This window comes from Heptranchias perlo, chromosome 1, assembly GCF_035084215.1.
Source record: "Heptranchias perlo isolate sHepPer1 chromosome 1, sHepPer1.hap1, whole genome shotgun sequence".
Classification (NCBI taxonomy): Eukaryota; Metazoa; Chordata; class Chondrichthyes; order Hexanchiformes; family Hexanchidae; genus Heptranchias; species Heptranchias perlo.
The window spans coordinates 44,171,087-44,184,747 of NC_090325.1; the positions used below are offsets into that span (position 1 = coordinate 44,171,087).

A 13,661-nucleotide genomic window follows, 5' to 3' on the forward strand; every position below is an offset into this window, starting at 1 on the left:
ATCATGTGTATCCTTTAGTGCCCCTGTCCCTATCCTAATTTTTCTTTTTTTATTTATTTGTCTGCAGAATACTTTACTATTTCTTTTTATATTCCTTGATAATTTAATGTCGTAGTTTCTCATTGCCTTTCTAATTGTTTTTTTTAACTTCTTTCCTAACCTTTCCATATTCCCTTTTTGTCATCCTTTCCTTTTTTGTCTATTTACTTAGTGTATGTCTTTTTCTTTGGTTTCAATTTTGCCCTTATTTCTTTATTCATCCATGATGTGTCATTACTGGCTAGTTTGTTCTTGCTTTTAAGTAGGATATATTTGTCCTGGACTCTATTGTTCACTATTTTAAATGTTTCCCACTGCTGTTCTAGTTCTCTGTTTATCAGTAAGTGTTGTCCTGCACAACATAGTGCAGCAGAGAGGTTTAGAGGTGGAGGAGAATGAAGGCGCTCGTTAATCATCCTCTGATGGTGACAACATTGAAGAAGGGGAAGAGGAGGAGGAGAAGGAGGTGGAGGAGGAACATGAAGACCCATCGCCAGACCAGCCGCACACATTGCTGCTCGGGATGCCAGAAATGCCCTCATCTCTCACAGGTTCTCTTAACAGTGGCAAAAAAGAGACATTGAAATACTCAGGCCTCCAATACCACCAATCCCCCTTCACACAAAACAGTCCTTCAACCACGCACACACCCATTGCACCTCCGCCAAATGGGTATCGTCATGTATTGGCGTTCACCATGAAGCAAATGAAAAGGCCACAACAATGGCCAAGAAGTGGAAATGGTGTTAATCAATAAATTTTATGCACCAATTTTAAAAAAAGGAAACTTCACAACATAACATTTCTTCAAAACACCCGTGTGCTTGGTGAACTACAATTGCTTGAACTTACACTTCCAACTGATTCTGCGTGATGCATCCTTTGCGGCTTCAGAGAGGTAGAGGCAGGCTACACAGATCCCTGCTCTGACTGCTAAGATGCTTTTGCCCTATGACTTCTGGGTTTGAGTGGGAGTGCTTTGAGTGGAGTTCCCATTTCCATGTCCCCTTTTGCCATCATCCCTATCCCGGGCCAGCGCCACATCTCGCCACTCTGCTAGACAGCAGCCTGGTGCACATCTGTGACGCACTGAAGGCAGCAGACATCTCTTGCACGGCCGTGGTCATCGCCTGCATAGACTCTTTTGAGATCCGTGCTTGAAGCTCCATGGAGGCGACCACTCTCTCCATGGCAGACATTCTCGCAATTACCTGGGGCAACAATCCACCACTGTTGGAGTTGAACTCCTCCATCCTCTCTGCTATTGTGGACAGCATGCATGGTACATTTGCTAGTACCTCACAAATTTGCAGCTGTACCTCAATCATTCTCATTCTCAATGATGGCCTGGGGGTTCAGCATCTGTGTCCAGCTGAACAGAGCTTGGAGAGGAGTGCGCCCCCCCCCCCCCCCCCGATGCAGGCTCTCCACAGCTACCCCTGCCACCGTGCTCACTTGTGAGTAGTGAATAACCAGGTGAAAACCCAACTAACTGGCTAACAGGACCCACCAAAGTGCCAGTATCTGCGCTGGTGCATGGCAGTATATCTTGTGATGATGCACCCTCAGAAGGAATGAGGTCCTCTGAAGAAACAATGTCATCCATCTCTGCACATTCTTCTTGTAAGCGTGAAGGCCCTGGAAGACAAAAGAAAGTGATATGAATTAGTCATGGCAAAGTAACAATCTTGTCAATCACCATACTCAGGTTTCTCATATGTACTATGATGTGATGGAGTCTTTGATGAAATAAAGTCATCATGTGTGTGAAAGATGTTTAAATTCTGTCACCAGGCATATGTGGATTCCCAGTCTCTCCATCTCTGATGGAGAGAGATGCAGATGTACCACTTATCGCCATGGCCTCCTCCTCTGCATTTGTCAGGTGGACTATTTGTGGAGGGCCACCTCCAGTCCTCACCCTCTCCCATAAGTTTTGCTCTTTCTTCTCCTACGAGGGCGAAAGAACAGACCTGTGAGTGACCGAAGCTCACGTATTCACCCAATGGATGCAGTGCATTGCATAAGATTGGGCTGAGTGGTAGTGATAGGTAGATAAATGAGGAAGTGAGGAAGTGCATAGAAAGTGACGAATGGTTGCAGCTAAAACTTAAGTGGATGTGAGGAGTGATGTGATGGAGTTGGCTTGGCAACACAGGGTGAGAGGAGGGGTGTTGTACACCACAGGATTTAGGTGAATCAGCAAGTGTACTTTTCCTGACCTGGTTAGGTCATTAAAGTGCTTCCTGCACTGCAACCAAGACCAGGGCACCATGGTCCTGCTACTCACCTCCTTGGCCACCTCCAGCCATGCCTTTTTGGTGGCAGAACAAGAATTCTTCCTCCCATCGCAGGGGTAAATTGTTTCCCTCCTGGTCCTCACTGCACCCAGCAGTACTTCAAGGGAACTATATGTGAACCTGGGTGCTGGCCTTGCTCTCTTTGAATCCATAGCTTAATTTCCTCCTTTCTCCTCCAAAATCCATTTTTTGCATTGGCCCTTTAATTAGTGGACTTCAGATCACGTCATGAGGGTGCGTATTACGCCTGCTGCGCAGCTTGGAGACGTGAAACCTGGAAACAAAAATAATTGGCTTCAATTAAGCTGAGATCGCAGATTCCAACGCGTTCACTTCACTTCCAGGTTTTCCATGCGAAGATCTATCCCCTGCTCTCTTCCCGGCTCTAGGTAAAAATCATGCCCCTAATCTCTGTGCCAGTGCTTGGGAAGTTATGAGCGAGTGATGGTTCATCTTCAAGAGGATGGTCCCCCCTCTCCATTTGCACAGCTGCAGGACTGAGCCACCTGAAGGACCTAGAAAAAGGGTTAAGGGACAAGACAGGTAACGGCAAGAGCGATGCAGCCTCAGGGTTCTATGCACGTGTGTGTGTGTGTGTGTGTGTGTGTGTGTGTGAGAGCTAGAAAGTTAAGTGGAAAGAGTAAAGGAATGGAAAGAGGCCAAATACGCTGCTGTGCTTGGCCTCCAGCCTCACCGCCTGCAATGCTGTGGGACTATGATGCGATGGTGGTATCCTCAACTGGAGTGAGCGTTTGCAATGTCAGTGCACCTCCTCCAATTCTTCCAGTCTCCCTCCTGTTGTGTGTCAACTTGCCAGTGGGAGTGGTTAATATGTGGTCTGTGGCCGGGCTGGGAAGATGTGTGAGGCAAGTTAGTATGGTGTGTATGCCTGAAAGGAAGAAGTAGCAAGTGCATGCAAGAGGGTAAAGTCACTGGATGAAAGAAAGTGTATACAGTTTGAAATATCAAAGCACTTAACAGAAATGTGAGAATTAATCTAAGTCCAAACAACCTAAAAGCCGAATGTTGATTGCTCCAGTTGTGAGGGCAGTAACTGGTGTTATGTGTGTGAGTGTAAGGAGAAGGAGGTGTAGCAAAAGTGTTCCATTGGAGGAGAGGCTTGTGCAGTGGGAGAGGGAAGAATTGATAGTGCTGGGGGATATGTGTGGCTGTTGCTGGGTAGCATTCAGAGGAAGAGAGATCTGAAGAGTCTTACTTTGGCAGTCCTGGTGAGGTCATTAAATTCTTTATGGTACTGCAGCTAGGTCCTGGGAATTCTGTTGTTGGCACTGACCTGCTCAGCCACCTCTCACCATGCTGACTTATTTGGTATTGCACCCATCTGCCATCTGAGGGAAACAGAACCTCCTTTTGGCCCTGACTTGTTCACTAAGCAAATCCATAGCAGTACTAGAAAATCAGAGTGCCCTGGCCATCGACATTGTGCCTGCTGCTCCAGAAAGATAGTTGCCGCACACCACCAATGAAATCTCTAGCTCTCCTTTAAGAGGTGCAGGCTGGCTTTATGAAACAGCAGGCCTGTCAGATTTCTCACCCACCCAAACAGTGAGCTGCCTATAAGCAGTGCAATTAGCACTGGCAGCTTGCCACTCAAATTTAAATGGGCTTGATCACAAAAATTGACCGGGCTTCCCATCATCGTCAGAGGGCAAGCGGGACAGACACCCCATCCACATGATGGATGCCACACATGAAAATCTACTCCACAAGTCAAACTAATGGACCTGTAGTTGTCCGGTTCTAATTATTGCCCTTTTTAAGTATTGGCACCTCATGGGTCTCTCTCCAGTCCATGGGAAAAATCCCAGATCCCAACAAGCTGTTAAATATATAAACAAGGGCCTCACAGATTGCAGCCCCTTTCCTTTGAGTACCCTCGGGTGAATGTTATCAGGGTCAACAGGCTAAACCACTTTGAGATCACTAATTCCAGCGAGGACTATATCTACATCTAGTGCGACAAATTACGAGAAGATATTAATAAACTTGCAGAATGGGTGTGTAATTGGCAAATGAATTTCAATACAGGTAAGTGTAATGTGGTTCATTTTGGTAGGAAGAATAAGGAGGCCACATATTCCTTGGAAAGCTGGAGTCTAAATGGGGTAGAGGAGCAAAGGGACCCAGGGATACAGATACACAAATCACTAAAAGCAGCGATGCAGGCTTATTAGGCAATAAAAAAGCAAACAAAACATTGGGGTTCATTTCTTGGGGTTTGGAATTGAAAAGCAGAGAAGTTACGTTAAACTTGTAATGAACCTTGTTTAGACTGCACTTGGAATACCGTGCACAATTCTGGTCTCCATATTATAAAAAGGATATAGAGGCATTGGCGAAGGTGCAAAAATATTTGCAAGGATGATACCAGAACTGAGAGGTTATACCTATTACGAAAGATTGAACAGGCTGGGACTCTTTTCTCTAGAACAGAAAAGGCTGAGGGGTGACCTGATAGAGGTCTTTAAGATTATGAAAAGGTTTGATAGGGTAGACATAGAGAAGATGTTTCCAATTGTGGGGGAGTCCAAAACTAGGGGCCATAAATATAAAATAGTTACCAATAAATGCAATCGGGAATTCAGAAGAAACTTCTTCTCCCAGAGAGCGGGTAGAATGTGGAACTCACTACCACAAGGAGTAGTTGAGGCAAACAGCATAGATGCATTTAAGAGGAAGCTAGATTAGTACATGAGGGAGAAAGGAATAGAGGGTTAGGCTGATAAGGGTAGATGAAGAGGGGTGGGTGGAGGCTCGTGTGGAGCATAAACACTGGCATAGACAAGTTGGACCAAATGGCCTGTTTCAGTGCTGTACATTCTATGTAATTCTATGTAATACTTTTGACACTTTCAATTATAGCACCAACCCTGTTATATTATAGTGAGGACTGATGCATAGTAGCCATTTAAAATCCCTGCCATATCCTGGGAATCTACCTTAATCGGCACTGAGGAATGGCGCTATACAGTCCGTAATAGCCCTCTGACTCCTAACATAGCTGAAAAAAGTCTTGCTATTAGTATCATACCTATCAACTATCTTCTTCTCCTGTGTCCTTTAGGCTGATTTTAAACCAGCTCTCATTGCCTTCAGTAATAAGTTGAAAATCTAATCCTGTTCTCCTGAGTTATTTTCCTTAAACCTGTAAATATATTTCTGCTTTAGTCTAATTTGGCTATGGACATGACGAGTTAAACAATTTGGTGCCTTTCTTTTAACTCTAGGGACATGCGTGGCTTCCTTTTGTGTTCCATGTTTCTTCGTTATTGCTATTGTACCTGTTTAATTATCAAGTCATTTACCATCTTTGCAAATTTATCCCTCTTAAAATCACATAATAGCCTTAAATTTTCAGCAGCTTTGGTTTGGCTGATCAAGTTAAATCCAACAACATTATGGCCACTTTGCCAAGGTGTCCTTCCGCACGAAAGTCTGATGTCAGGTTTTGATCCTGAACGCATTTTAGTCCCAGCACTGCAGGCAAATTAAGTGATTGCCTATTAAAATACATACGCCTGTTCCTATTGTCCGGTCACAAGTCTGACTTTCTTTTCATAAACCAACCTTGGACTTAGTAATTCACTGGCTGTAGGTGGTAAAATCTGTATATTTACCTATTTGTAGTTAAACTGGTTATCCCATGTTGTCAATGGCTATATTACAAGTCAAATGGATATAAATATGGACCTCTTCTATCATCTTTGGCTTTTTCAGCAGTCTTTCACCTATTTACACTGGGGGTGTTTTTCAGCTGCCTACCATCATATTTTTTTGGAGTGAATGAGGCAATAGCGGGTTGAAAATATTTTTTAAAACTTTGTGCTGATTTCATGTCCAAGGTCCACCCAAAACAGGCAGGAGTCTTCTTAAAATATTTCAATTGGGGTCCTATAATATGTGTTTAGGACACCGATAGAATTTTTAAAAAGAAATTGAGCCGCTACGACCCCATTTACACTGAGAAATGGGTCAGTAAGCAGACATAAATCTCTCACACTGTCTTTTCAGATATTTCATTTAGTTGAGGAAACTCTGGGTTGAAATAGTATGCAGGAATGGCTATTCTTGAGCAAAAGTCTAAAATGAATGGGGTATAAATTCACCTTGGACAATAATTGAACTGATTATTGGGCGGGACGTATAACGGGTGCCCAATGCAATACCGTTAGTTTTGCATTAGTGCCCAAGACGGATTTCTACCCTAATTACTGTTAAATTGAGGTCCATCATCAGACATCACCTAGGTAGGGAACCGTGCCTTTGACTATGTTATGACAAATATGCTTTTTGTACTTGTCAATTTGGGCACTTCAAAAAATTGAGAAGTACTTTATTGTTAGTAGATAATTGTCAATGCACTCGATCCAGCCTTCCGGCAAAATATGCCTAATACTTAAGCTTTCAAAATTTCCTTTGGAGGTTGACATTTTCCTTGTTTTGCATATTGTGCATTTCTCTAGGTTGACATTTGTGGCCAAAATAGAATTCCTCTCGCTCTTGTATTGCACTTTTCCATTCCGTGATTGATGATTTTAAGATTATAATTTCCCTTACAGGCTGGCATAATCAAATAATTTTTTTTGTACAATAAATCATCTTGTACTTTGATTTATTTATGATAACACCAATAATTTAGGATTCTCCTGTCACCTAATGTTCTTTGTGAGCTTATGCTTTCAAGCTTTGCAGCATGTTCTCACTTTGGCCCCGATATTAGCGGGGAGGCGGGGTGACAGCGGGGGGGATTGGGCACGTGGGTAACCCGCCCAATAAAATCTGTCCATTTCCCACGCGATCGCGGATCAATTGGAGCCACTTAACGTGGCTTCCGGGTTTGCCGTCCAAAAGCTGCGCACCGGCATCACAGGCTGACAGGTGGAGGAGCTCTGTTCAAAGCGGCAATCCTCCAATGGCTTCTCCTGGAGCAAAGACCCACACAGCACAATGGAGCAGCCCAGGGGAAAGGCTGCTCCTAGATTTACTGATGCCTTACTCCAGGTACTACAGGATGGGGTGAGGAGGAGGAGGGATCTCTTCTACCCAGCAGACGGAAGGAAGTGGCCTGCCTCTGCCACCAAGAAGGCCTGGCTCGAGGTGGCAGAGGAGGTCACCACCAGCAACAACTTCTCCCGCACCTGGATACAGTGCAGGAAGTGTTTCAATGACCTAACCAGGTCAGCAAAAATGAGTACACTTATTGATTCTCCTACATTCCGTCTTCTACGTCACCGCCCCCAACCCCAACTCATTCTGCACTGCCAACACTACTCTATCACATCACTCCTCACGCCCATTATGGCTCATCCTCGACTTACCTGCACTTCCTCACCTCCCCATTAGTCACCCCACCACTACCACTCAACCCAATCCTCATACAATGTCATGGCTCTGTCTCAAACTGATGCATCTCTTTCATGGTCAGCTGCACCCAAGCCAATGCATTCATCAGTTGGCCACGTCACCATCACTCACTCACGCGTCTGTACTTTCTCCCCTTATAGGAGAAGAGAGCCCAGAATGCACAGGAGAGGGCGAGGACCGGAGAGGGGCCGCAACAGATTGTCGTCCTCACAGACGCGGAGCAGGAGGCGCTGGAGCTGAGTCGCAATCTCTAGTGTCTGTTCGTCGGGGATGCCGAGACTGGCACCCACAAACGTTGGGTGACAGAACTTTAACATTCAGCACACACAATATGAATTGATGTTAACACGCCTTGCCATCTTCAGCACCTCAGTATGCTCATCGCAACATGACACATCTGTGATCATGCTTAATATTGCCTTCTGTTCTCTTACAGGGCCTTCACCGACTGCTGTGACGACAGAGGGCAATTCTTCAGAGGACCTGCCAGCCTCTGAAGGTGCGCCGTCACATCTGAGCGAGCCATCCACCAGCGCAGATACACACAACTCGGTGGGTCCTAATAGTCAGTTAGTTGGGGTCGCATGTGGTGAGTTACCACACACGTGAGCACAAGTAGACACTGGTGGCAGGGGCAGCTGTGACGATTCTGCATCGATGGGAGCACTCCTCTCCGGGCTCTGCTCAGCTGGACACAGATACTGAACTCTGGGGGCCATCCTTTAAAAGGAGAATGATAGAGGGGCAGCAGCACATTTGCGAAGTGCTGGAACAGGTGCAACACGCACTCTTCACAATAGCGCAGAGGATGGAGGAGTCCAACTCCTGCATGAGTGGAATGGTGGCACAGGTACGGGAGGGAATCTCTGAGATACTGTCACAGGGACGTGAGGGCATCTCTGAGATAGTGTCGTGGGTAAGTGCGGGAATGTCTGCGATGGAGGGAAGGCTAGCCTCCATGGAGCTTCAAGCACTGCTCACAAATGAGTCCATTCAGGCCCTGAAAACGGCCCTTTGGACTCAGGGTGAACAACATTCTGCCACCTTAAACAGGCAGGCAGATACTCTAGCACTGGCTTTACAAGGCTTCACACATGTCCTCCAAACTGTCATCCAGCAGAGTAGTAGCAGTGATGTGGGCCTGGCCCAGGAGAGGGATGATGGCGAAAGGGGACATGGAAGTGGGGACACCACTCAAAGCGCCCCCACGTCTCACCCGTTGACCCCTCTCATCCACTACCAGCAATGCTGCCTCCTCACCAGGTGGCCGAGTCTGCCCCTGCACAAGTGCAGGTGGAGCAGTCTTTGGAGGGGCCGTCACGGGCATCAAAACCCAGAGGGCGTAGGCCCAAAGCATCTAATCAGTCAGGGCATGGTCGAGAGCAACCTGGCACTACCTCTGCTGCAGGGGATGCACCACGTAGAAGTAGTCGGAAGTGAAAGGCGAAGGTTTTTTAAGCACGAAGGGGATGCACAAGGGTGTTTGACGGTTGGTCATGTTTTTTATTTATATTTGCTTTTTGTTAAACTCACATTAAATATTATTATTGTCACCACTACTGCCACGTCTTACCCATGCTTGACTGGCTTCTGTAATAAAGCCCTTTCATGAGGTTCACCATGAACGCCGACACTTGATACCACCCATTGGGTCACTCTACAGTGGGTTTATGTGTAGGTGCAGGACTGTTTTGTGCAGGAATGGGGGGGGTGGTGGCTGGCATGGGCGCTGCTCTATCCAGGTGGTGTGAGGAATGGACTCTTCACACTGTCTGATGTTAGGAGAACTGTTCACATATCAGTGACCCCCTGGCCTCATGAGCAGCCAGGTGAGCTGCTGTTCTGCCCATGGGTTGCTCCTGCTCCTCCTCCTCCTCCTCCTCCTCCTCAATGAGGATGACAGATGTGGATGGGGCCTGCTCCAGCGGCAGCCCTCTCTGTTGTGCCATGTTGTGCAGGGTACAACACACGACTATAATGCATCCCACTCTGTCTGGTGCATATTGAAGTGTTCCCCCAGAATGATCAAGGCACTTGAAGTGCATCTTGAGCAGCCCTACAGCATGCTCAATTATAGACCTGGTAGTGATGTGGCTGTCGTTATATTGATGCTGTTGGTCGGTGATGGGGTTCCTCAGAGGTGTCATGAGCCATGTGTGCAGGGGGTATCCCTTGTCCCCGAGGAGCCAGCTCTTAGGGGTGTGCGGTGCGTGGAAGAGGGGCAGGATGTTGTATTCCCGGAGAATGAAGGAATCGTGGCAACTGCCAGGGTATCTGGTACACACGTGAAGGAGTCTCTTGCAGTGGTCACAAATGAGCTGAGTGTTGATGGAATGATAGCCCTTCCTGTTGATGAACAGTCCTGGTTCGTGTGGAGGTGCTTGGATTGCTATATGGATGCAATCGATTACACCCTGCACCCGTGGGAAGCCAGCCACAGCGTGGAATCCCACTGCCCTCTCCGTCTGGCTGAGGTCATCCATGGGGAAGTTGACATAGTGCAAGGCTCTGCGAAACAAGCCGTCGGTGACCTGCCTTATGCACTTGTGTGCAGACGACTGAGAGACCCCGGTGATGTCCCCGGTGGCACCCTGGAATGATCTGGAGGTGAAGAAGTTGAGGGCTTTTGTCACTTTGACAGCGACAGGTAAGGAGATGCTGCTCGGCCCAGCCGGGAGCAGCTCATCATGAAGGAGGCTGCAGATGTCTGCGACTACCTGGTATGCAGGAAGCTGAGCCTCTGTCCGTAGACCCTATTGCAAGGGTAGTGCCTCCTGCGACGTTGCTCTCTCTGTTGTTGCCCTCCGTGCTCTTGAGTAGGTGCCTGTGGCGCAGCACTGTGTTGTGGAGCTCCATGTGGCAGAGGTGGACACCGTGCCTATCGAGGCTGGTGATGCTGCTGGTCCTCGGATATAGTGGTGAATGCAGCCATGGCGCCCCCCCCATCCTGACAGTGTGAGTTTGAGGGGGTTTGCAAAGTAGTTAAATATGTTTGCACAGCAGAGTTTTGGGTGGAAAGTAAGAATTTTGAGTGAAAGTAAGAATTTTGAGTGAAAACACAAAGGTCTTGCAGACAAAACTTTGTCTGAAGTGACAGAGTGCCCTGCTGCAATAAATGACGTTTTCTCCCCACCTGTCAAATTAGCATTTGCATCTCCCACTGTCTGCTGGCTGAAACACATCTGTTGCAACAGGGAGTGTTTCCCATAGTACGGGAAACACGCTGAGGATGCTTCAAAATCGCACCCCTGCCAAAATGTCGAGTCAATCAAGTAGTTCAAGTACCTCGAACAATCGGACAAACAATGCAAATTATCATCCCGCCGGCTTTAGTTGCCAGTGGGACTCCCGCATTCGGGATGCGCGCGTGCACCCAGACGCGTCATTGGGGAACATCGGAAGTCAGAGGATTGGAGCCTGGCTCCAAACCTGCTCAGCACTTCAGTGATTTTCGGAGCCCCCCGCCCCCCAACGCACCCGCTCCTTCACCCGAAAATCGGCCCCTTTGTGTTGCTTCTTATAGTTTCTGACACTTATTAGAAATTGGCAAACATGGTATTAGGTTAATTTCTGTTTTTTTCTTCAATTTTCTTCATTTCATCCACATAACCTCTACTCCAGAGGTGGGAGCGTGGTATGTGGGAGCAGGGAGGGCGGGAAACCCCCAAGACATCGACGGCAGGAGGCTCTCGGGCCTCATTTCCATTTCAGATACCTGTCCGGCGGGCGGAAGTGGGATTTCCGGCCGCAGGAGAAATGGTCCCCGGAATAAGGTAAGTTTTAAGGGGGGAATCCTGAGGTAATGCAGTTGGCGTTGGGGGAGCGTCAGGTGAGGTCCAACATTTCCCAGTGGGGCCCAAAGGAACACTCCTGTCGCGGCCTTGTTCAGCCCACAAGGAAACCTTTAACAAATTATGAAAGGCAACTCACCTGGGCCACTTCTGGCCACGATCCCAAGTTAAAATCATGTTGGGGTCCAAATGACGCCATTGGACCCCTACATTTAAATATTGATGAGGCAGCCGCCGGCCTATGGCCTGCTTTTCAACCTAAGGCCACGATTTCCTTGTGCACCTGCTATCTGTTATATTTGAAAGATTTGGCATACAATTTTCTTGGTAGAAATTCCAAAAAGTCTGAGTACTTTATTCTGATCATAGCATATGGATTCAGTAGAGTCTGGTTTCAATGGGGCAGATTTTCAGCTCTCCACTGCCCCATTTTTTGGCATGAATGGGGCAGTAGTGGAACAAAAATTGTAAAAAAAAATTGCCGGAGTTCCACCTGTTACAATTTTTGGGTGGGCTCGATTTAGGCGGCCAGACCTCCCACCCAAAACCAACAAGGATCTAATTAATATATTAAAATGAAGTTCCTATAACTTTGCACACCTCCAACTCTGGTCTCTTACACAGCCTCGATTTTCATCGCTCCACCATTGGCGGCCTTGCCTTCGGCTACCTAGGCTCTAAGCTCTGGGATTCCCTCCCTTAACCTCTCCGCCTCTCCACCTCTCTCTCCTCCTTTAAGATGTTCCTTAAAACCTACCTCTTTAACCAAGCTTTTGGTCACCTGTCCTAATATCTCCCTATGTGGCTCGGTGTCAAATTTTGTTTGAAAACGCTCCTGTGAAGCGCCTTGGCACCTTTTACTAGGTTAAAGGCACTATAGAAATGCAAGTTGTTGTTGTTGTTGTTGTCGTCGTCAGGATCCAGATGCCATTTTGGTTTCAATCCGTGTTACCACCGCTGATTCTTTTCGATCGGATTACGCTAAATGGATGACCATGTATGAGGTCATTATGATTGATACGTAGGAACATAAGGACAGGAGTAGGTCATTTAGCCCCTCGGGCCTTTTCCGCATTTCAGATCACGGCTGATCTGACCCTCAACTCATTTTCCCGTATTTGTTCCCTATCCCTTGATACCCTTACCTAACAACGTTCCAACAGTTTTTACTTCATTATGGTTTTGCTGTTCTTATCATATTCTCTTGACACATGCACTTCGTGGAACCTGACTTTGATTCTTTCTTGTAAACAGCTATAGGCCTAGAAATTGGGCCGTGTAGCGCCTGTTGTTTCGGCGCTATGCAGCCTCCCAAACATTCAAGATGGCGTCTTGGCTGCACATGCACTTTTCCAGTGTGAAGTGCATGGATGCCATCTTGGTATAGGTATTAGTGCATTCGCAAATACCGAACACTGGCTGCATATAAAATAAGGAGAAAATGGATACAATCAGTGTGCAACGCTGATTTAAAGTGATAGACACCACTTTGGAACTTAACTCTCAACTCAACGCACAGTCTTAACCACAACTATCTATTCATGTCTCAGAGTGCCTGGTGAATCCAAACCAACGCTATTTAAAGGGACCATGCAGGATTTACAGGTTAGTGGCTGGATTATTGTTTCTGGCTGCCGATACATTTGTAACTGTTTTTGGAGGTCTCCTATACTTGAATACTAGGACACGGGGACATAGCCTAACATTTAGAGCCAGGACATGCAGGAGTGAAGTTAGGAAAAGCTGCTACATGCAAAGGGTGGGAGAAGTTTGGAACGCCCTTCTGCAAATGGTGCTAGCTCAATTGTGAATTCTAAATCTGAGATTGATAGATTTCTGTGAACCAAGGGTATTAAGGGATATGGGGCTGAGGCTGTGGATATGGAGTTAGGTCACAGGTCAACTATGATCTCATTGAATGGCGGAACAGGCTCGAGGGGCTAAATGCCACGGCCACTTGCTGCCTCCTGATATGCGCCACCATCTCCTGCAAGAAAGCGGGTCGGGTGTCTGGATGATGTGCCTGTCATGGCTGAATAGCTGTCAGTGTGTTTGGCCTGTAAGTTGTGGGTGGGCGGCTTGCAACAGTGGTAATGTGTAAGGGTGAGAGGAAACATCTGATTGGAAGAGTTGAGTACTGATTGAA

At 46.9% G+C, this 13,661-nt stretch overlaps 1 long non-coding RNA gene across 1 annotated transcript in view; it reads right to left on the bottom strand.

Moving 5' to 3' along the window:
• Positions 1-1,471: 1,471 nt before the first annotated feature.
• LOC137326166 (uncharacterized) overlaps positions 1,472-13,661 on the bottom strand; it is a 49,347-nt gene continuing 37,157 nt past the window's right edge. Inside the window, exons 3-4 of the long non-coding RNA XR_010964136.1 lie at positions 2,330-2,613; positions 1,472-1,677 (exon numbers count right to left, since the gene is read on the bottom strand). This is a non-coding gene — a long non-coding RNA (uncharacterized lncRNA). The remainder of the gene's footprint in view (positions 1,678-2,329; positions 2,614-13,661) is intronic.